Source organism: Balaenoptera ricei, chromosome 1 (genome assembly GCF_028023285.1).
Source record: "Balaenoptera ricei isolate mBalRic1 chromosome 1, mBalRic1.hap2, whole genome shotgun sequence".
NCBI lineage: Eukaryota > Metazoa > Chordata > Mammalia > Artiodactyla > Balaenopteridae > Balaenoptera > Balaenoptera ricei.
In genome coordinates, this window is record NC_082639.1 from 81,375,707 (window position 1) to 81,396,605 (window position 20,899).

At 41.8% G+C, this 20,899-nt stretch overlaps 1 pseudogene; it reads left to right on the forward strand.

Moving 5' to 3' along the window:
* The first annotated feature begins 2,301 nt into the window (after positions 1-2,301).
* LOC132361379 (small ribosomal subunit protein uS2B-like) lies at positions 2,302-2,850 on the forward strand (annotated as a pseudogene).
* The last annotated feature ends 18,049 nt before the right edge of the window (positions 2,851-20,899 follow it).

Sequence of the window (20,899 nt, forward strand, 5' to 3'; positions counted from 1 at the left end):
TATACAAAAATAAGCTCAACATGGATTAAAGTCCTAAATGTAAGACCCGAAACCATAAAGCTCCTAGAAGAAATCATAGGCAGACACTCTGACATAAATCATAGCAATTGTTTTTTTGGATGTGTCTCATAAGGCAAAGGAAACAAAAGCAAAAATAAACTAATGGGACCTAATTAAACTTAAAAGCTTTGGCACAGCAAAGGAAACCATCTAACAAAATGAAAAGACAACCTACTGAATGGGAGAAAATATTTGCAAATCATATATCAGATATGGGGTTAATATCCAAAATATATAAAGTCATCATACAACTCAATAGCAAAAAAAAAAAGAAAAAATTATTTTAAAATGGGCAGAGGATCTGAAGAGACATTTTTACAGAGACATACAGATGGCCAACAGGCACATGAAAGAATATTCAATGTCATTAATAATCAGAGAAATGCAAACCAAAACCACAATAAGGTATCACCTCACACCTGTCAGAATGGCTATCATCAAAAAGTCTACAAATAACAAATGTTGGTGAGGATGTTGAGAAAAGGGAACCCTTGTACATTGTTGGTGGGAATGTAAATTGATGCAGCCGCTATGGAAAACAGTATGGAGGTTTCCCAAAAAACTGAAAATAGAAATGCCATATGAGCCTGTAATTCCACTCCTGAGTATATATCTGAGGAGAATGAAAACACTAATTTGAAAAGATACACGCACCCCAATGTTCATAGGAGCATTATTTACAATAGCCAAGCAACCTAAGTGTTCATCAACAGACGAATGCATAAAAAAGATATGGTGTGTATATATACAATGGAATATTACTCATCCATAAAATAGAATGAAATTCTTCAATTTGCAACAAAGTGAATGGACCTATAGAGCATTACGCTTAGTGAAATAAGTCAGAGAAATACAAATACTGTATGTTATCACTTACATGTGGAATCTAAAAAATAAAACAAATGTATATAACAAAAGAGAAACAGACCCACAGATATAGAGAACAAACTAGTTCTGGTTACCAGTGGGGAGAGGGAAGGCAGGAGGGGCAAGGTAAGGGCAGGGGATTAACTGGTACAAACTACTACTATGTATAAAATAAATAAGCTACAAGGACATATTGTACAGCACAGGGAAATATAGCCATTATTTTATAATAACTTTAAATGGAGTATAATTAATCTATAAAAATATTGAATCACTATGTTGTACACCTGAAACCAATATTGTAAATAAACTACAATTAAAAATAAAGTGAATTAACATTTCACATTACTAAATAATTTAATTTGCTCTCTATATTATTTATGAGAACTTACTCTATACTCTGCAAAATAATCAATTATGACTCCACTGGAATACTATGGTTTATGAACACATTTTCCTATTCATTTAAACACAACAACACTATTTTTATAAGTGTGTTAACTCAAATAAACCTCAAATTGCAAAACAAACATTTATACCTCAATTTTTTAAATTAATAATAAATTTTTTAAAAATCATAGATGACAGGGCCCCTCCCTCTGATCTATTAGTGACAACTCTCCAGGATAAAGAGGGGAAGAAGCTGCAGTATCCCACTGCTCCCCTCCCTGTGCCCAGAAACACCTCTTTAGTTATCTCCCACACCCTGCAGGTCTAGGACCTCAGGTGAAGGGCCAGTAGCTCACTAGAAACATTAGGAAGCCAAATGGACTGATGCCCAAGTGGACCACTACTGCTTCTGCCACAAGGTCACTGCGGGGCCAGCAGCTTTTCTGGGTGCTGCATCTGCCTCCCTCACACTCCTGCCAGGTTTATGTTAACTTGGGAGGACTTGAGCGGACTTCAGTTTAGCTCAGAGAACTATGCTAGATCTTGATTTCTAAATGTCGTTAAAGGAACTAAATGTCATAAAAGGAACCAGAGATCCTTGGGAAAATAGCTAGTTCTAGGGCTGGGGCAGAGAAAATACAAGTGTGGAGCACCTTATAGTACCGTAAGGTTAAGCAAGTGCTCAAAAACCAAAATGAACTATGTCAAAGGGACACAGGAACCAACCTGAAAGCACCCACTGGCCAATGCCGTGACAATTTCAGCAATAAAATAAATAACAATATAGTACGGAATTATGATCCAAAGTATAAAATAAATATACATACTGATATAAGTGACTGAAAAATAAATGAGGTAGAAGAGACACATCTTCCTTACAGAAGCACTCCAAGTGATATATGTAGAGCCCTTCTGCACTACCAGAGAGGGATCCATATGGCATTGTCCTCCATTCCCGTAACAACTTAAAGGGGAATTTTCATGATGTCCACAGTTCTTGATGTCCTGCAAATGAAAGAGGAGAATGTCCTCAAATTCCTTGCAGCAGGAACCCACTTAGGTGGGACCAACCTTGAGTTCCAAGTGGAACATTTCTTCTACAAAAGGAAAAATGATGGCATCTATATCATAAATCTAAAGAGGACTCAGGAGAAGCTTCCACTGGCAGTTCATGCCATTGTTGCCATGAAAAACCTGGTTGATGTCAGTGTCATCCTCCAGGGATACTGGCCAGCAGCCTCTGCTGAAGTTTGCTGCTGCCACTGGAACGACTCCTGTTGCTAGGTGCTTCACTCCTGGAACCTTCCCTAATCAGATCCAGACAGCCTTCCAGAAGCCTCATTCTTCTGGTGGATATCACCCCAGGGCTGACAACCAGCCTCTATGTTAACCTGTCTACCATCACTCTGTGTAACTCAGAGTCTCCCTTTTTGCTACGTGGACACTGTCATCCCCTGCAGTGACAAGGAAGCTCACTCAGTGGGTCTGATGTGGTGGAGGCTGGTCCAGGAAGTTCTGTGCAGGCTTCTGTGAACACCCATGAGCGGTCATGTGTGATTCTACTTATACAGAGATCCTGAAAGGACTGAAAAGGAAGAGCAGGGAGTGCTAAAAAGGCTGTGACCGTGGAGGCTTTCCAAGCGAATGAACTGCTTCAGCTTCTGACTTTACTGCTGCTCAACCTGAGGTTACAGGCTGGCCTGAAGGCAAGCATGTGCCCTCTGTGCCTATCTGCAGAACACTGGAGTGCTCAGCCTGCCACTGAAGGCTGGCCTGCAGCTCCCACTGCTCAGGACACTGAATGGGTGGGAACAACCACTGGGTGGTCTTAAGCTGTTCTTCCACAGGCTGTTAAACAGAAAGCAGAGATAAGGTTGCCAGAAAATAATGTTTTGAAATAAGTACATGAATAAAACTATATGTAGATACTATCCCTTCCAGGAGGTAGAGTTAGAGGTTCTTCCACCCTTTGAGAGGAGATTAAACTTAGTGACTTGTTCCCAGTGAACAGAATAGGGAAAGGAAAAACACATTCCCCAAGTGATGAAGGTTCACATCCCCAGTGATGTCATGTGCGTAACGTGTGTCGCCTGATACGTATGATGAAAAGGGCACTTCGCCTCTGTGGTATATTTCCCCCAAACCCATAACCTCAGTCTAACCCTGAGAAAACAGACAAATCAAGTTTGGGGGACATTTCTGCAGGAAACTTTGCCAGTACCCCTCAAGACTGTCATGAAAAACAAGGGAAGACTGAAAAATTGTCACAGACTAGGGGAAACATGTAAACCAAATGCAGTATGGTATCCTGGTCTGGACCAGAACAGAAAGAGGACATTAATGGAAAAATTGGTGAAATCCAAATAAAGTCTGAAGTTTAATTAACAGTAATAAACCAATGCAGTTTCTTAGTTTTAACAAATGTATCATGGAAATGCAAAATGTAAACGATGGGGGGAAATTGGGTGAGGGATATACAGGAACTCTGTACTACCTTTGCCACTTTCTGTAAATCTAAAATTATTTCAAAATAAAAAGTTTATTTTTTAAAAAGTATACTAACTGGGCTTCCCTGGTGGCACAGTGGTTAAGAATCCGCCTGCTAATGCAGGGGACAAGGGTTCAAGCCCTGGACCGGGAAGATCCCCCATGCCGAGGAGCAACTAAGCCCATGCACCACAACTACTGAGCCTGCGCTCTAGAGCCCACAAGCCACAACTACTGAGCCCACGAGCCACAACTACTGAAGCCCATGTGCCGAGAGCCCGTGCTCTGCAACAAGAGAAGCCACCGCAATGAGAAGCCCACGCACCGCAACAAAGAGTAACGCCCATTCACCACAACCTAGAGAAAGCCCGCACGCAGCAACGAAGACCCAACGCAGCCAAAAATAAATAAATAAAATAAATTTTAAAAGTATATATATATAAACTACTAACTGGACATGAGAAGGGATGCAAAGATGAGACAGTCATTGCCCTCAGAATCTTCAGCCTGCCTATGGAAGAGGCAAGACTACAGTAAATGACCTGAAATGGAACATCCATCCTGGTTTGCCTGAGACGGTCCCTAGTATATAACTGTAAGCTCAGCATCATTATTAATTACAAGTACCCCCTCTTACTTCCAAAAGTATTCTGATTTAGACATTAAATTATATGCTCATACCACCTAAAAAGCACAGGGTATGCTGTGGTGGTCAGAGATAGGAGGGGACATTTGTGAAGGCATGGAAGGATGGATGGGGAGCTATGAAGTGGAGATAGAAGTCAGAGAGATAGGAAGGGGGAGGAATGGCCCAGGCAGGGGCGGCTTCAAGAAGAAAGTCCCAGAGGCAGCTAAGCCCCAGGGTGTGTTCTTTTCAAGACACAGATATTTGAATTTGGAGAAAACTCTGATTAAGAAGAGGGGGTCAACTGGGGTTTGGAGCAGGCTAAATGGACTAGAACTTTATTGGGGCAGTAATGTATTTTCAAGCACATAGGAGGGAAAGTGACCAAACCACCCTACAAATGAAAAACCTACAAAATTAATTTTCTTGAGAAAGATCCTTTTTTTTCCCCTTATATATCCATTCTTTCCCTAACTTTTCTTATAATCTCTCTAGGCCCTTGATACACACTGAGCTCCAGCTCACCTAAGCTAACTCTCAAAGGTATCGTGAGATCCCTCTAAACACTGATATTGCCATTTACTAAGCTCTCAACCTATACAAGATTAAGCAGCTGCTTCCCTAGGCCTCTGGTGTCTGACCCAATCTGTGGTTCAGTCATGTGCTCTGCTACCTCAGAGCCTACACTGTCTTCTCTCCAGGACACCACTCCCTGACCACGTGGCATTCTTCATTATTGAAGTAAAGTGTTGCCTTCAATAAAGCATAACCCCCAGGTTTTCATATGATCTCCAAATTTCAAAGAATGGGAAGAAATATTTTACAAAAACCCTGTTGCTCTTTCAGGGAAGAAGATTTGAATTCTCAATAGCTTTTACTCTGGAAGGTAAACAGTATGATTCAGTTTCACTTTCTATTTAAATACTTCAGGAACTAACTCATATGCTGTTATATTCAGAGAATGGTGACCTTTTTTTAAATCTTGCCCTTTGAATAATTCCATTTCCTTCAGATTCTCAAACACTTAAAATCCCCACCAGGCTTAGTATATTTAGTGGAGTCTCTTTAAGGTATTATTTAGCATCTTCTGCTTATGGTCATGTCCAAAAGCCAGGTAATCTTCCTACTCATTTACCTAGACTCAAGGAAGGTGATATCATTGTGAAGTTTGAAAATGTTTAAAAGCTTTACATTATAAGCCCTGGTAGAAAAAGAAGAGGAAGGATATCTGGAAGGCCACCTCTGCTGGGCTGAGGGTGGGGTAGGGAGCAGGGGTGACTTTATCTGTAATGTGCCTAGAAAAGCCTGAGTGAGGTTGGGGCTGGCTCCCGGGGCCTCTGATGTCCAGGTTCTCCTCTCACTGCAGCACAACCTGGAGCTAAGAGATATGGGGCAATGACTGTATAGGGATGCCCAGTGTGATTGCTGAGGAAATACCCTGATGAAATTTGTTCTTCTGCAATAAAGCTCGTTTTCTTTGGGAATTCGTGTGTCCTTTTCCAAATTAAACTAGCAAAATAGGAATTTTTGTAACATCTCAGCCTTCTGGCTCTCTTCTCTCTAAATTTTCAAGCTTTGTGTCTCCTACCTTCAGCAAAAATACTTGTCTTTTGGAAAACTGATTACCAGTGAAGGAACCAGGAGGTGGAACTGGATCACAGTACCTTTAGTTGGAAGCAGTGGCACCAAGCCCTTCCCTCTAAATGAGCTGGCCTCGCCTCTGGGGGGCCTATGGAGAAAAGCCCGCTCCAAGGTGCTAGTTTTCAGTTTGCTTCTCAGCACCCGTGCAGTCATAACTAAAGCGAAGGAGAATATTGCATGACTTCAGAAGAAAGCCAGCCACCTTGCAACATCTTCAGGAAATTCTGCACTCCCCTAGGGCTTGCAAAACTCCCTATGTCTTGCAGACCAAAGGCAAGATCTCAGTCACCTAGCTCTAGTTTGCATAATTAAAGAAAGTGGAAGCTGGTTTTTTTCTGGGTGACCCTTGACCCAACCAAGCTCACAGGGCCTATCACAGAAATAAGATAGCATAAAATGAAGTGTTGTAGTAATGAAAGCTGTTATCATTTAGATGAGCAGGAAAAGCCAGGTCCCTGGATGACCATCTGAGCCCTGACTTACTAGGGTCATACAGCCAAGACAGTGTCCACTTAAGGTACTATAATGTTATTCTTTTGAGTTGGCATACATACAACAATATAATTTCATGTCATAATTTGTAAGACATTTCAGAGAAACCATGTACTAATATCTTCTATAATGTCTTTTATCGGGACTTCCCTGGTGGCACAGTGATTAAGAATCCGCCTGCCAACGCAGGGGACACGGGTTCGAGCCCTGGTCCAGGAAGATCCCACACACCGCAGAGCAACTAGGCCCGTGCGCCACAACTACTGAGCCTGCGCTCTGGAGCCCACGAGCCACAACTACTGAGCCCATGTGCCACAACTACTGAAGCCCACACTTAGAGCCCGTGCTCTGCAACAAGAGAAGCCACTGCCATGAGAAGCCCACAAAAAAGAGTAGCTCCCGCTCTCTGCAACTAGAGAAAGCCCGCACGCAGCAATGAAGACCCAATGCAGCCAAAAATAAATAAATAAATAAATAAATTTATAAAATGCTATTGTTCATTGGCGGCAAGGATGTGGGAAACCACTGTACTCATATGTTTGTGGTAAATAGCCCCTTGTGAAATATTAACATTTATCCATAGTCATTACCATTTGTGTCCATGCCTGGAAATTTATCATAAGTCACCAATTCAATAAAGGAAAAATCTGTATGCTTGAGGCTGTCTATTGAATGAAAAAAATCTAACGTCCAAAAATAAAATTATAAAAAAAAAACCCTTTTATCTCCATTTTTTATATGGAAGCATAGCCAATGATCTGTTAACTCCCTCCCTCCCACATCACTACCTCTTTCTTGTCTTTCTCCCATTGTCCTATTAATGTATTATCCATCTTTGGGGAAAAAAATTAAAACAATTTTAAAACCACATTCAGTATGGCCACATGATGGGGGAGAGAGTCCACCTTCAAGTCAAGCAGCTCTACCTCTTTTCCATATTGGGCATCCAGACAGATTTCCTTTGTACAAAGAGTCTTGCAACTAGGGGAAAGAGTTTGAAAATCACTGGGCTGGTGTAAATCCCTTACTGTAAAAAAGCACAAACTAAGACCCAGCGCAGTTACCTGACATGAGTTCAAGCGACTTTTAGCAGAGTGATTGCTAGAAATCAGGTCTCAAACTCCTAGTCTATGGCAACAAAAAAGCCCAATGAGCTTTGAAGAGAGAGAGGAACTCAAAACAGGACTCTTTCGATCAAAACCCACCTGGTATCAGGGCAGCCACCCTGTCTGGGTGAGCTAAACTGAGATTCCTCCACCTCCGCCCCCACTTCCGTTACAGAACAAGGGTCATTGCCACAGGAGAGCTGAACTTGTGGACTGGGTTTGGGTTTGAGTCAGAACAATTTGGTTTTAAGGCTCAGAAATTTTTGTTTGAAGCCTCCAAGCTTGATTAGAGGTTAAAAGATCATGGGACCACCGAGCAGCCCTTGGCTTTCTAGAGTTTGGGAAAACGACTCAGTTGCATTAGAAGTTTCTCAGGTGGGACTTCCCTGGTGGCGCAGTGGTTAAGAATCCACCTGCCAGTGCAGGGGCCAGGGGATTGATCCCTGGTCCGGGATGCCTCAGAGCAACTAAGCCCGTGCACCACAACTACTGAAGCCCGCGCGCCTAGAGCCCACGTGCCACAACTACTGAAGCCTGTGCGCCTAGAGCTTGTGCTCCACAAGAGAAGCCACCACAATGAGAAGCCCGCGCACCGCAATGAAGAGTAGCCCCCGCTCGCCGCAACTAGAGAAAGCCCGCGCACAGCAATGAAGACCCAACACAGCCAGAAATAAATAAATAAATAAATAAATTTAAAATATGTACAGCTTTAAAAAAAAAGAAGTTTCTCAGGGTAAGGCCTCTAGGACAGAGAAGGAATATTCACTAAGTGGGAGAGGAAGCTAGTACTTAAGACCTTTCTAACCCATTTCTGTGAGGTTCAACTCAATAAAACCAGCAAACACACCCACAACTTTGTTTTCTCTGTGATTAAAACCTTGAGTATTTTTGTGGAAAGTGACACACCAAGAAGGCCAGCTTGCTCATGTTGGTGACAGAAGCAAGGATATCTACACAAGTAGGGTTCTGGGCCATTTGGTGGGGGGGGGGGGGGGGGTGGGAGAAATAAGTTAGCATTAATATGAGGATCTGTGAACGTTTCTGGGTTAATTTTTTAGGAATATATGGAATTCACTGGCTGGGTAAATGCAGTCACACTCAGTCTTCAGCTTGTTCAGCTCCAGGCCCTGGGATGAGGGTGGGCAGGCCTGACAAAGCAGCGTGGAGCTTTTAGAGTCTCCCCTGAAGCTGTTTCCTCACTCCCCACACCCCTCAGCCTGCATTCCTGGGGAGCATCTTAACATCTGCCCAGGGCTTCAGAACCCTGCACACTCATTCATTCATTCAACAAATATTTGTTCAGCACTTACCATGCGCCAGGCCTTCCCATCAGGAACTACTCACTGAGTGTCTTCCATGATGCCCTGTGCAATTTCTCCACTAGGCATGTAGGACTACACCCTGCTCACTCCCTCACTCCCCACAGGAGCTTATGATCTAGCTTGGGCTGTGAAACATTCAGTAAACCATGAGCACAGGAGGCAAATGGGAAAAGGCTGGGATCTGTGGCCAGACTGGCCCAACTGAAATCCTGACATTAAGGCAATTGGCAATAATTAGCTGGTTGATCTTGGGCAGGTGTTTAACTTCCCTGAGCCTCAACTTATTTAAAAATGGAGACCAGGGACTTCCCTGGTGGTCCAGTGGGTAAGACTCCGTGCTCCCAATGCAGGGGGCCCGGGTTCTAATCCCTGGTCAGGGAACTAAATCCCACGTGCCGCAACTAAGACCTGGCACGGCCTAAATACATAAATAAAATTTTAATGGAGAATAATAAAATATATTCCTTACAGGGTTATTGATTTAATGGGACATAAAGACATAGAGACCACCAATATTAGGTAAATACATAAAGGCCACCAATATTAGGTAAAACCTTTTAAGATTCAGCAAAATTTTGTTTTTATTTTCATTTTAATACTTTTCAAAGTAATGCCTATGCATAATTATAACAGTAACTCACAGCACTTACCTTGTACTGGACACTAGTCCAAGTATTTTACATAGATTAAATTAGTTCACTCTAAAAACAGCTTTCTGAGGAAAGCACATTATTACACTAATTTGCAACAAAATATGTAACCGAGCAACAGAGAGGTTAAGTGACTTGCCAAGGTCACACAGCTAGTAAGTGGCAGTACCAGGCTTCAAATCATGTTCATATGCACATAGTTCAACAACTCAAAAAACTCTACAAGACTTATGAAAAACAGCCACCCTCTTCATTCCCTTCCCTGCCCTTCCCACTCTATATATTCAACTAATATGCTTATAGAAGATAAGGACTTAAGTCTCTTTTACCACTACTGGAAACCACCACATACCTGTGACACTCCACATTTTCCCTCTTCCATCCTTTCAATATCATTTCTAATTAGATTAATATTCAATGTTTACATTATTATCATCTGTAATGCGATTACAGGCAAGCCCTGCAGTATGCTATCTTTCTCTTTCCTCCTTATACAACTAGTAACAAGAATTAATACTGGTCTTATTACTTTTCTTAGTTTCTATGCATCTTCCACTAATCTATCACCAAACTCTCCATCCTGTTCATCTCCACTCCTTCTACTTAAACACATCAAAAGTTTATCAATCCCTTGAACTCACCTTTCCCAGAGCCTTTCTGCTCCAATCTAGACTGGATGACTCTAGTTCTGCTGCACAGCCATATCTTAGGAGCTCCTTTCATCATCTCTGTAATTACATTTGCTTCTTTCTTGGGCTAGTTCACCTGGGTTCTTTAAATTTTGATGAAGTTAAATTTCAATTTTCTTTTCATTTGTGGTTTTTGTGTCCTACTGAAGAAATCCTTGCCTACTCCAAAGTCGTGAAATTTTTCTAAGTTTTCTTCTAGAAGCTTTATAATTTTAGCTTTTCTGTTTAGGTCTGGGATCCATTTCAGTTACTTTTTGTGCATGGCGTGAGGTAAGGGATAAGGTTCTTTATTTCCATATAGCTATCCAGTTGATCCAGCATCACTTCTTGAAAAGATTTTCCTTTTCCCCATTGAAATACCTCAGACACTTTGTCAAAAATCAATTGACTATATGTGTTTGGGTCTATATCTGAACTCTCTATTATCTTCTATTGACCCATATATCTATCCTTATGCCAATACCTAGAATGTCTTGATAACTGTAACTTTATAGTAAGTCTTCAAATTAAGTAGTGTAAGACTTCCTTCTAACTTTGCTCTTTTCAAAATTGTTTTGGCCATTCTAGGTCTTCTGCATTACCCTATAAATTTTAGAATCAGCTTGATTGTGATTGCATTGAATCTACAGGTCAATTTGGAGAAACTGATATCTTAACAATATTAAGTCTTCCAATTCATGAACATGGCATACCTCTCCATTTATTTAGGTCTCCTTTCATTTATCTTAGCAATGTTTTGTACTTTTTAGTGTACAAGTCTCACATAAGTCTTGTAAAATATGTCCCCGAGTACTTCACGTGTGTTTTTTTAAAAATAAACTTTATTTTTTAGAGCAGTTTTAGGTTTATGGCAAAATCCAAGTACAGAGAGTTCCCATATGCCCCCCACCCCCACATACACACAACTGCCCCCACCACAGGTGTTTTTTATGCTATTATAGTAAGTAGTATTTTTTAAATTGCATTTCCAATTGTTCATTGCTGGTATAGAGAAAAAGAATTTTTATATTTGACCTTGTATCCTGTGAACTTGCCAACCTACTTATTAGTTCTAGTAGCTTTTCTGTAGAATTTTAGGATTTTCCACATACCCAATCATGTCACCTGCAAATAAATATTATTTTACTTCTTCTTTGCCAATCTGTATGTCTTGCCTTATTGCCCTGGCTAGGACCTTCACAGCAATATTAAAAATAAGTGGTGAAAAAAAAAGTGGCAAAAGCAGACATCCTTAGATCTTAGAGGGAAAATAGTCTTTCACCGTTAAGAATAAGATGTAGGTTTTCGGATGGGAGGGATTGGGGAGTTGGGATTGACACATATACACTACTGATACTGTGCATAAGATAGACAACTGAGGGAAACATACTGTATAGCACAGGGGACTCTACTTAATGCACTGTGGTGTCCTAAATGGGAGGGAGATCCAAAAGGGAGGGGATATGTGTATGTATATGGCTGATTCATTTTGCTGTGCAGTAGAAGCTAATACAACATTGTGAAGCAACTATCCTCCAATAAAAATTAATTAAAAAATAAATTAAAAAAAATTTTTTTAACTAAAAAGAAAAGATGTAGGTTTTCATGGAAGACCTTTATCAAGTTGAAGAAGTTCCCTGGTACTCATAGTTTACTGGAAGGTTTTCATAAATGGGTGTTGAATTTTGCCAAAGGCTTTCAATGCATATCTATAAAGATATATTTTCTTCACTTCTAATGTTGTAAATTACACTTATTGATTTTTTTTTAACTTTTTTTTAAAATTTATTTATTTTAGGATCTGTTGGGTCTTCGTTGCTGCACATGGGCTTCCTCTAGTTGCGGCGAGTGGGGGCTACTCTTTGTTGTGGTGTGCGGGCTTCTTATTGCAGTGGCTTCTCTTGTTCCGGAGCGCAGGCTCTAGGTGCGTGGGCTTCAGTAGTTGCAGCACGCAGGCTCAGTAGTTGTGGCTCGCGGGCTCTAGAGCCAGGCTCAGTAGTTGTGGCGCACGGGCTTAGTTGCTCTGCGGCATGTGGGATCTTCCCGGAGCAGGGATCGAACCCATGTCCCCTGCATTGGCAGGTGGATTCTTAACCACTGTGCCACCAGGGAAGCACCCAATTATTGATATTTCAATGTTAAATTAACCTTGCATTCCTGGGATAAGCCCTACTGAATCGTGACATATTTACCTGTTAGTATATTGCTGCATTCATTTTGCTAATAGTTGAAGGACTTTTCCTTGTTCCTGATGGATATTGGTTTATAATATTTTTCTTGTAATGTCTTTGTCTGGTTTAATATCAGCCTCATAAAATGAACTGGAAAGTATACTATCCAATTCTATTTTCTGAACGTTCTTCAGGGCTAAAGGATTGGTATTATCTCTTCCTTAAATGTTTGACATAATTCACCAATACTACCATCTGGGCCTAGGAATTTGTGAAAACATTTTTTTTTGTGTGTGTGTGAAAACATTTCTTAATATGACTTTAATCACTTTTATTGACATATGGATATTCAGAAATGTTTCTTCTTGAGTCACTATTGGAAAATTGTGTCTTGCAAGGAATTTTTCCATTTCATCTAAGTTTTCAAATGTATTTGCAGTTATTCATAATATCTTTTTATTATCCCCTTAATTAATGTAGGATTTTAGTAGTGTTTTCTCTTTTCCCAGATACTGATAATTTATGTCTTGTTTTTCTTGATCATTCTATTTAGATGTTGTCAACTTTATTGATTTTAAAAAACCTAAATCTTTTATTTCATTGATTTTCTCTATTTTTCTTTTTTTTTTTTTTTAATTTTTGGCTGCCTTGGGTCTTCATTGCTGCACGCGGGCTTTCCCTAGTTGCAGCGAGCGTTGCGGTGCGCAGGCTTCTCATTGCGGTGGCTTCTCTTGTTGCAGAGCACAGGCTCCAGGAGCGTGGGCTTCAGTAGTCGCAGCACATGAGCTCAGTAATTGTGGCTCATGGGCTCCAGAGCGCAGGCTCAGTTGTTGTGGTGCATGGGCTTAGTTGCCACACCATGTGGGATCTTCCTGGACCAGGGTTTGAACCTGTGTCCCCTGCATTGGCAGGCGGATTCTTAACCACTGCGCCATGAGGGAAGCCCTCTATTTTTCTGTTTTCTGATCTTTATTATTTCCTTCCTTCTACTTCCTTTGGACTCAAATTGCTCCTCTTCTCCTAGCTTCTTAAGGTAAAAGCCTCAATCACTGATTGGAGAACTTTCTTCTTTTCTAAGCTATTAATTATCTTCTGAGCACTGCCTTAGCTGTATCCCATTAATTCTGAAAAGTTTCTTCACCTTTATTCAAAATATTTTAAAGTTTCCTTTATGATTTCTAATTTGACCATTACATTATTTAGAGGTGCATTGTTTTTACCAAATATCTTTGTTATTGATTTTTAATTTAATTCCATTCTTATTAGAAAACATACTCTGTATGATTTTAATTGTTTTACATTTATGGAGACTTGTTCTATGACTCATAATATGGCCTAATGCTATTGTTGGCTAGAGTGTTCTATAAATGTCAATTAGGTCATGTTGGTTGATAGTATTATTAATATCATCCATATCCCTACTGATATTGTCAGTTTGTCCTGTTAGTTACTGAAAAAGGAATGTTGAAATCTCTAACAATAATAGTGGGTTTGTTAATTTCTTTATTAGTTTTTGTTGCCATGTATTTTGAAGCTCTGTTATTGGATGTACACACACTTAGAATTTTTATGTCCTCCTGATGAATTGTACTCTCAACTACTATGAAATGACCTTCTTGGGGCTTCCCTGGTGGCACAGTGGTTGAGAATCTGCCTGCCAATGCAGGGGACATGGATTCGAGCCCTGGTCTGGGAAGATCCCACGTGCCGCGGAGCAACTAGGCCTGTGATCCACAACTACTGAGCCTGTGCGTCTGGAGCCCGTGCTCCACAACAAGAGAGGCCGTGACAGTGAGAGGCCCGCGCATCGCGATGAAGGGTGGCCCCCGCTTGCCACAACTGGAGAAAGCCCTCGCACAGAAATGAAGACCCAACACAGCCAAAAATTAATTAAAAAAAAAAAATGACCTTCTTTATCCCATATGAAATTTCTTGTTCTAAGACACCCTTTGATATTAATATAGTCATGCTAGCTTTTTTATGATTGGTGTTTGCATGGTGTAACTTTTCCATCCTTTTACTTTTAATCTACCTGTGTATTTATATTTAGATTCCCTCTAGAAAGTGCATAGTTGGGTTTTGCTTTTTTATCCAGTTGGTCTATCTCTGCCTTATAATTGGGGTGTTTAGAACCTTTATATTTGATAACAGTTATTAATATGGTTGGGCTTAAGTCTACCATCTTCATATTTTGTCCTATCTTTTTTCCCCTTTTGCTTGTCTAATTTTGTGTTGAGTATTTTTAGTACTCCAATTTATCTCCAAAACTGATTTATTAGCTAGAGCTCTCTGGGTTTTTGTCTTTGGGGTTTTTTTTTGTGTGCGTGTGGTTGCTCTGGGGTTTATAACACGCATACTTTACTTGATCCAGAATGTACTTCCAGGTAAAAGCCTAGGTGATGATAGAGCTCACCTCATTTGTCTCTCTTCCCTTAGGGAATCACAGTCCTGTACTACCTCTAGTCCAACATCAGAAAACAGGTGTTTCATACATTTTGTACAGTTTCTAGTTGTTTACAGTGGCAGGGTAAATGTGGCCCCTATTACTCCATCATAGATTAAAGCAGAAGTCCACTTATGCTTTTTTAAAAATCCATTTACTAACAATTTTGAGGAAGTAGTGGAAAGTAAACACATGTGTTCAGTCTACCACATTTAGCTGGGAACCCACTTCAATTTTTAAAATTATAAACAAAACATAATACTTTTCAAATTAATAATTATCCCAAAACAGTGAGAAGGATAAAAATTGTTTTCAACTTTTCCCCAAAGTGTCTATATAGTCAGATCAGTGAGGACTGACTTGAGCCATAAGTCAGGTTCCACATCTAACTGTTTTCGTTACTTACTTTCAGAAGGATCTCTTGATAAAAAGAATTGTGCCCAAAGCTTGTTCTGCTTTCTCTCCAAGCCCAATACTTATCATTAGCTCAGCTTAAGCTGGTTATTCAGGTGTCTTCACAGCAATATGACTTGTATATGATTTTGCTCTAATAAGTACAACTCTGAACAATATTTTTGTAGTTTTGGTCTCCTCCCTACCTTTACTGACAAAATTAATCAGTTTCCTATACTTACTCTGGAAAATATCATTTGCTTTGCCAGAGACATAACCATACTTTGTTTAAAAATTGTAGGGAGTTCCCTGGCGGGCTAGTGGTTAGGATTCCGGGCTTTCACTGCCATGGCCCAGGTTCAGTCTCTGGGTGGGGAACTGAGATCCTGCAAGGCACATGGAGTAGCCAAAAAAAAAAAAAAAAAATGTGTCAAAATTTGATGGCTTTGTGCCACTATAGGACAAAGTCCTATAGAAACAATATCCTTAGGGACCATTACAATAAAGTCCACTTTTCAAACATTCAGCACTATATTTCTTATTTGAACTTCTCATTTTCAGCTACTGTGCCAAATCAACACTCCTATAAAATATTTTGTCCTAGCTCATACAGATTCATGGTGTATATTCATACTAGAGCTGTATTCAATATTTACACTTAGAGAGTTATCCTGTATTGCACTATTGATAATATTATCTTCATCATTCATTTTACTCTTCAATGAACTACTTTGGAATCATGAGAAATTTAATGCAACACAAGAGTAACAACAAAAATGTAGATTTTTACAATTAAGAATTTTAACACTGTCCTGATATGAAACACATTATCTAAAATAATCTATAACTGATAACTGAAATTAGCTATGATGAACTGACCAATGCAGTCCTTGCAGTGAATATGATGAAACAATTATTAAGAAAGTAATAGAATTTCTTAATCTTTCATTTTAGATTAGTTAGGTGTATGTGAACAAAAATGTTCCATCAGTTTTTCCTCTAAAACCATCAAATCACTTGCAAACTCCTGGATAGATCACCAGTTTGTGGACCACCTTTGAGAAACCCTGTTTTAAGGATAGGCATTTGTATCTCTAATCAGTGGTAGTAATTACTGATTTTCAGTGCTTCACACAAAGAAGATATTTAATACCCACATAATAAATTTTTAAACAATATTTTTTGGTTTTGTACGTGTCAAGCACTATTCTAAACTCTGAGGATAGAGCAGTGAACAAGACAGGTATTGTCTTCCTCTCTACTGGAAAGAAGCAGACAATATAAAGAAAACAGGTAAGTTCAGAAAATGTTAATGATATAAAGGAAATAGTGTAATGAGATAAAGTGTGACTTGAGGAGGGCAGGAACTACTTTAGATAGGGTGGTCAGGAAATACCTCACTAAGGAGACCACAGTCGAACAGAATGCTGAGAGATGAGAAGGAGGCAGACATTGAGAAACTGAGAACATTCTAGACAGAAGGCCCAGAAAGTGCAAAGATCTTGAGGGAGTGGTAGTGGTGTGGCCTTTTGGGGGAACAGAGAGAAGGCTGAGGTGCCTGAGGCAGAATGAGCAAGAGGAATGACAGGATGAGGAAAGGCTGGGAAGGCACTCAAGTGCCAGATTAGTAGAGCCTTGTGGGCTGTGGTGGGTGAGGAGTGTGGGTAGCTACTAGAAGATTGTAAGCAGGGGAGTGACAGGAGCTAATTTATCTTTACAAAAGATGGCTGGATGCTCCACAGAGTATGGAAAGGTTGGAGAGAAGCAGAGCAAGAGCAAGGAGACCAGTTACAAGGGTATTTAATAATTGAAGCAAGAGGTGACTAGGGTGGGAGCAGTAGAGATGGAGAGAACTAGATGGATTGGGGAAGTATTTTTCATAGAGAATGGGCAAGACTTGCCAATGCATTGAATAAATTAATGAACGAGATAATTAATGAATAGTCACTAAAATGGGGAGATCCACAAGGAGAAAGGTCAGCATGTTCTGTAGAAGAAGTTAAGGAAAGCTTTCTGGAGGAGGCAGAATGAGAGCTGGGCTTGAGAGATGATCTAGCTATGGCTAAGAAGCGAAGCAGTAGGGATCCAACTGCAAACAAATCAATGAAGTGGGACTGACTTTCTATGTGTTTGGAGACTCATGAGTTGCTAGCTTGGTGTAGGTGTTGACTGTTGAGGAACAAGCAGGATAATGGGGTAGAACAGGATGGGAAGGGGCTGAATCATGGAAGATCCTGGAAAGCCCAGAGGGGTGAACTCTGTGCCTACACCCTACCTAATCCCCAGGACAGCTGTTCCTTAGACTTCCCACCAAGCAGACTAGCAATGAGCCCTTTCGCCAAGTTCCATGCCTGGACCCAGGCACCCATCTCACTGCCTCCCAGGAAAGGCCCAGAGCACTCACTGATCTGCCCAACATCAAGGTGACCTATGAGTCAGTGGGCTGGGAGCTGGAACAGGTCCCTGGTACATTTACTGTCCCTGGCAAATATGGCAACTCCTAACACTCTATAAATGTCTCAGATAACAAATAAATTATACCTTTTTTTTTTTTTTGGCATCAGTCTGTCTCTGCCAAAGGTGGTGGGTTTTTGCCAACACCAGATAGGAAGCTCCGCCAGGACCACCTTGGAGACCACCCACCCCCTCCTCTCAGCAGTCTGGCAGCCCAGCCTTTCCTGTCTCCACCAAGGAAGGGGTGTGCTCCACCACTCCATAATAAGAATCTGTTACACCTGAAGAGGAGGCCTGACTCTTTGACAGACCACACTGGTGAGGATTCCCAGATTCTGCCCCCTCTATGACTGTACTAGATATTTCTCTGCCACGTGGTTCCAGCTCAACTGTGAGCTCCATATGGGCAAGGACACTGCCTGTCTTGTATATGTTTGCCCCAGCCACTGACACAGTGAGTGTTTGGAACACATTTTCTGAACAAATGAATAAATGATTGACTTTGTTGTGGATTTGGGGGAGGGGACACAAAAACTACTCAATGCAGAAACAGCTCTCCTGGAGGTCTGCTCACTCCCCTCATGGAGACAACAGCTGCCTTTTACTCGGTTGTGTACAATGTACAACACAGGTGCTAGGCACATTTCCCACATTAGCTCATTTAATAGTCACAACAGCATCCCCCCTTTAGTGCGCTCTTATCCTCATTTTACTGATGAGGAAACTGAAGGTCAGACAACTTAAGGTCATACTGTTAGCAAGAGGCAGAGTCAGGACTCCTACCTAGAGCTGACCAACCCCAAAGCCCTCATCCTTTCAGATCATAGTCCTAGAGCGACTCCATGGGCAAAGGCACCGGAGTCTCCCACCTGCCACTCTGGAGGGCAATTCAGCAGATCTTCAGCTCACCCTCCCACCTTAGCAGGAAGCCGTTTATCAGATTAACAACCCACCTGCTCCCACAGCAGAGAGCAGGGCCCTGAGGAAATAGAACTCGGATTGGCTGGAACTTCTGTGAGGACAAAAGACACAGGGACACTTCAGGCCTTGGAGCAGGGAAGCAATCTTGTGCTTTTCCCTTTCCCAGGGGGAGACTGGGATGTGTCCTTTGACTTAAGTGTCAGCATGAAGTAACGAATAGAACACAGGATTTGGAGCCAGACAGATGTGGGTTTGAGTTCTGACATGCGGAGTGACCTTGGACAAACCACTTAGCCTTTCCAATTCTCAGTTCCTTCAGCTGAAGAATGGTTTAATGCCTCCTCCTTCATGGGATTGTCTTGGGTATTAAATGAAGTGGCATATTTAAGGTGCTCACTCCACAACTCAAGCAAGACCTGTCCTTTTCTCTCTCAACTGGATAGGGTACCCATTACTGGTCCCACTTGTCAGATGAGCAAACTGAGGCTCCAAGATATTGAGTGGCCTACATTAGGAATAGAGGCCATCTCCTAACTCACAAAATGAGGCTCTTTCCACTGCTTTTTTTTGGCTTGCTCCTCAAAAGCAAAAACAGTAAACCCCCTAAAACTGGTAGTTTCACCTTAAATATGTAACTGTCTGGATCCTCCTCCTCTTCTTGCTCCCCTTCCCTGAATTCTTATCTCACCAGTCTCTTTGCACACAAATCAGACTGATCATCATAAAGCAATAGAGAGGTTCATGGGCAGAATGGGAGGTAAACACAATTCTCTCCACAAGCAAGACAAGCCCTCTCTGTTGGTGTAAAATCATGACTCACTCAAGGCCTTTTATGAGGGCCAGATGCTGAGCACGTCTAAATTGCTTCAAATTGCTTCTATGCTGTGTGTTGGTGGTGGGGAGGGGAACAGCCAACATCTATATATATTTATACATTTACCAGGAAATGTGTTGATATTGTTTTCCAATCAGGATTTACCATAAGCCAGAAGTCCCACACCTATTGAATAGGCCAAACCCAGCCCACTGTCAACAGAGAAAAGTTTATCTCAAACATAAAAGATTTTAAATCAAAATGGATGTTAGAAGAGCAGGATTCCCAGCATTGTTGGGCAGCCAGGGCTGTCTCTAGCAGCTGACAGGGTGAGTGATGGTTGTTTCTGAGCTCAGACTTCATCCTGGGAGCCCTAGAAGCTAGGCAAGGGAAGCTTCCAAGGAAGGAAAGGATCTCTTTTTGGACTGCAACTGCTCTACATGTAGGTCTTCGGAAATTCCTGGTATGGCCTCTGAGCACCCAGAGCCTATCTGTGGGTTGGCCCGCTGTCAGCAGCCCCGCACCAGCCCGACTCTCTATGGAGCCACAGCTTGGGTGTTCCCCAAGGCAACCTGACCCCAGAGATCTGCGTGGACCCCCCATGCCTAGATGTTACATCTTGTAGACTTAAGTCACTGTCCAACACGTAAGCTTTCTCCTTTTTTCTCTCTCGCATTTTCAAGCTCACACTCTTCTAAGAAGTCTCTTCTCCCAAATGCCAGCTGCTCCTCTTCCCTGCAAAGCTTTCCTCTGTGCCCACTGGACTCCTTATTCCATGGCAAATCAATGTCCTTCATCCTTCACCTCCTCACAGAAGGCTCTCTTCTCTTCTTGGACCTCACTGAGACCTGGTCACAGGCACCTCCTGCAGCCATCCTCAGTGATGACTTTTTGCTCTCTCATACATGTTTATCTGCCTGAGTCAGCAGATGAAGCCAGATGGTGGGGCCAGTGTCCTCACACCCCCGTGTGCAAGACCATTGCTCCCCACGAGCGTAACTCCCTTGGGGCTCACACTGTCTGGCTGCACCAGCTTGCCTGTGTTCCCCTGTCTCCCTGCTCCCACCATCGTCCTGGAGCAGTTCAGTGTGCAGGGGGAGGACCCTCCCATGCCATGCCTTACCCCTTGCATCGAGTCATCCTGGTCTCCCACGTCCATCACCTGCTGCCACAGACACACTGTTCGTCTCGTCACTGCCATATATGCCATTCACTGGCTCAGGCTCCCAACCCTCTAGCTGTATATCTGTTTGATCCCTCCTCTTTCTCCCAGTCCATCATCCTCAAACGGCCTTCTCTCCTTTCGAACCAAGCTTAAACTATTCTCTCGCCCACACCCTCCATGCCTGACACCCCTATTCTTCTGCTGTCCCCCACCCCAGCCCAGTCCTCTGC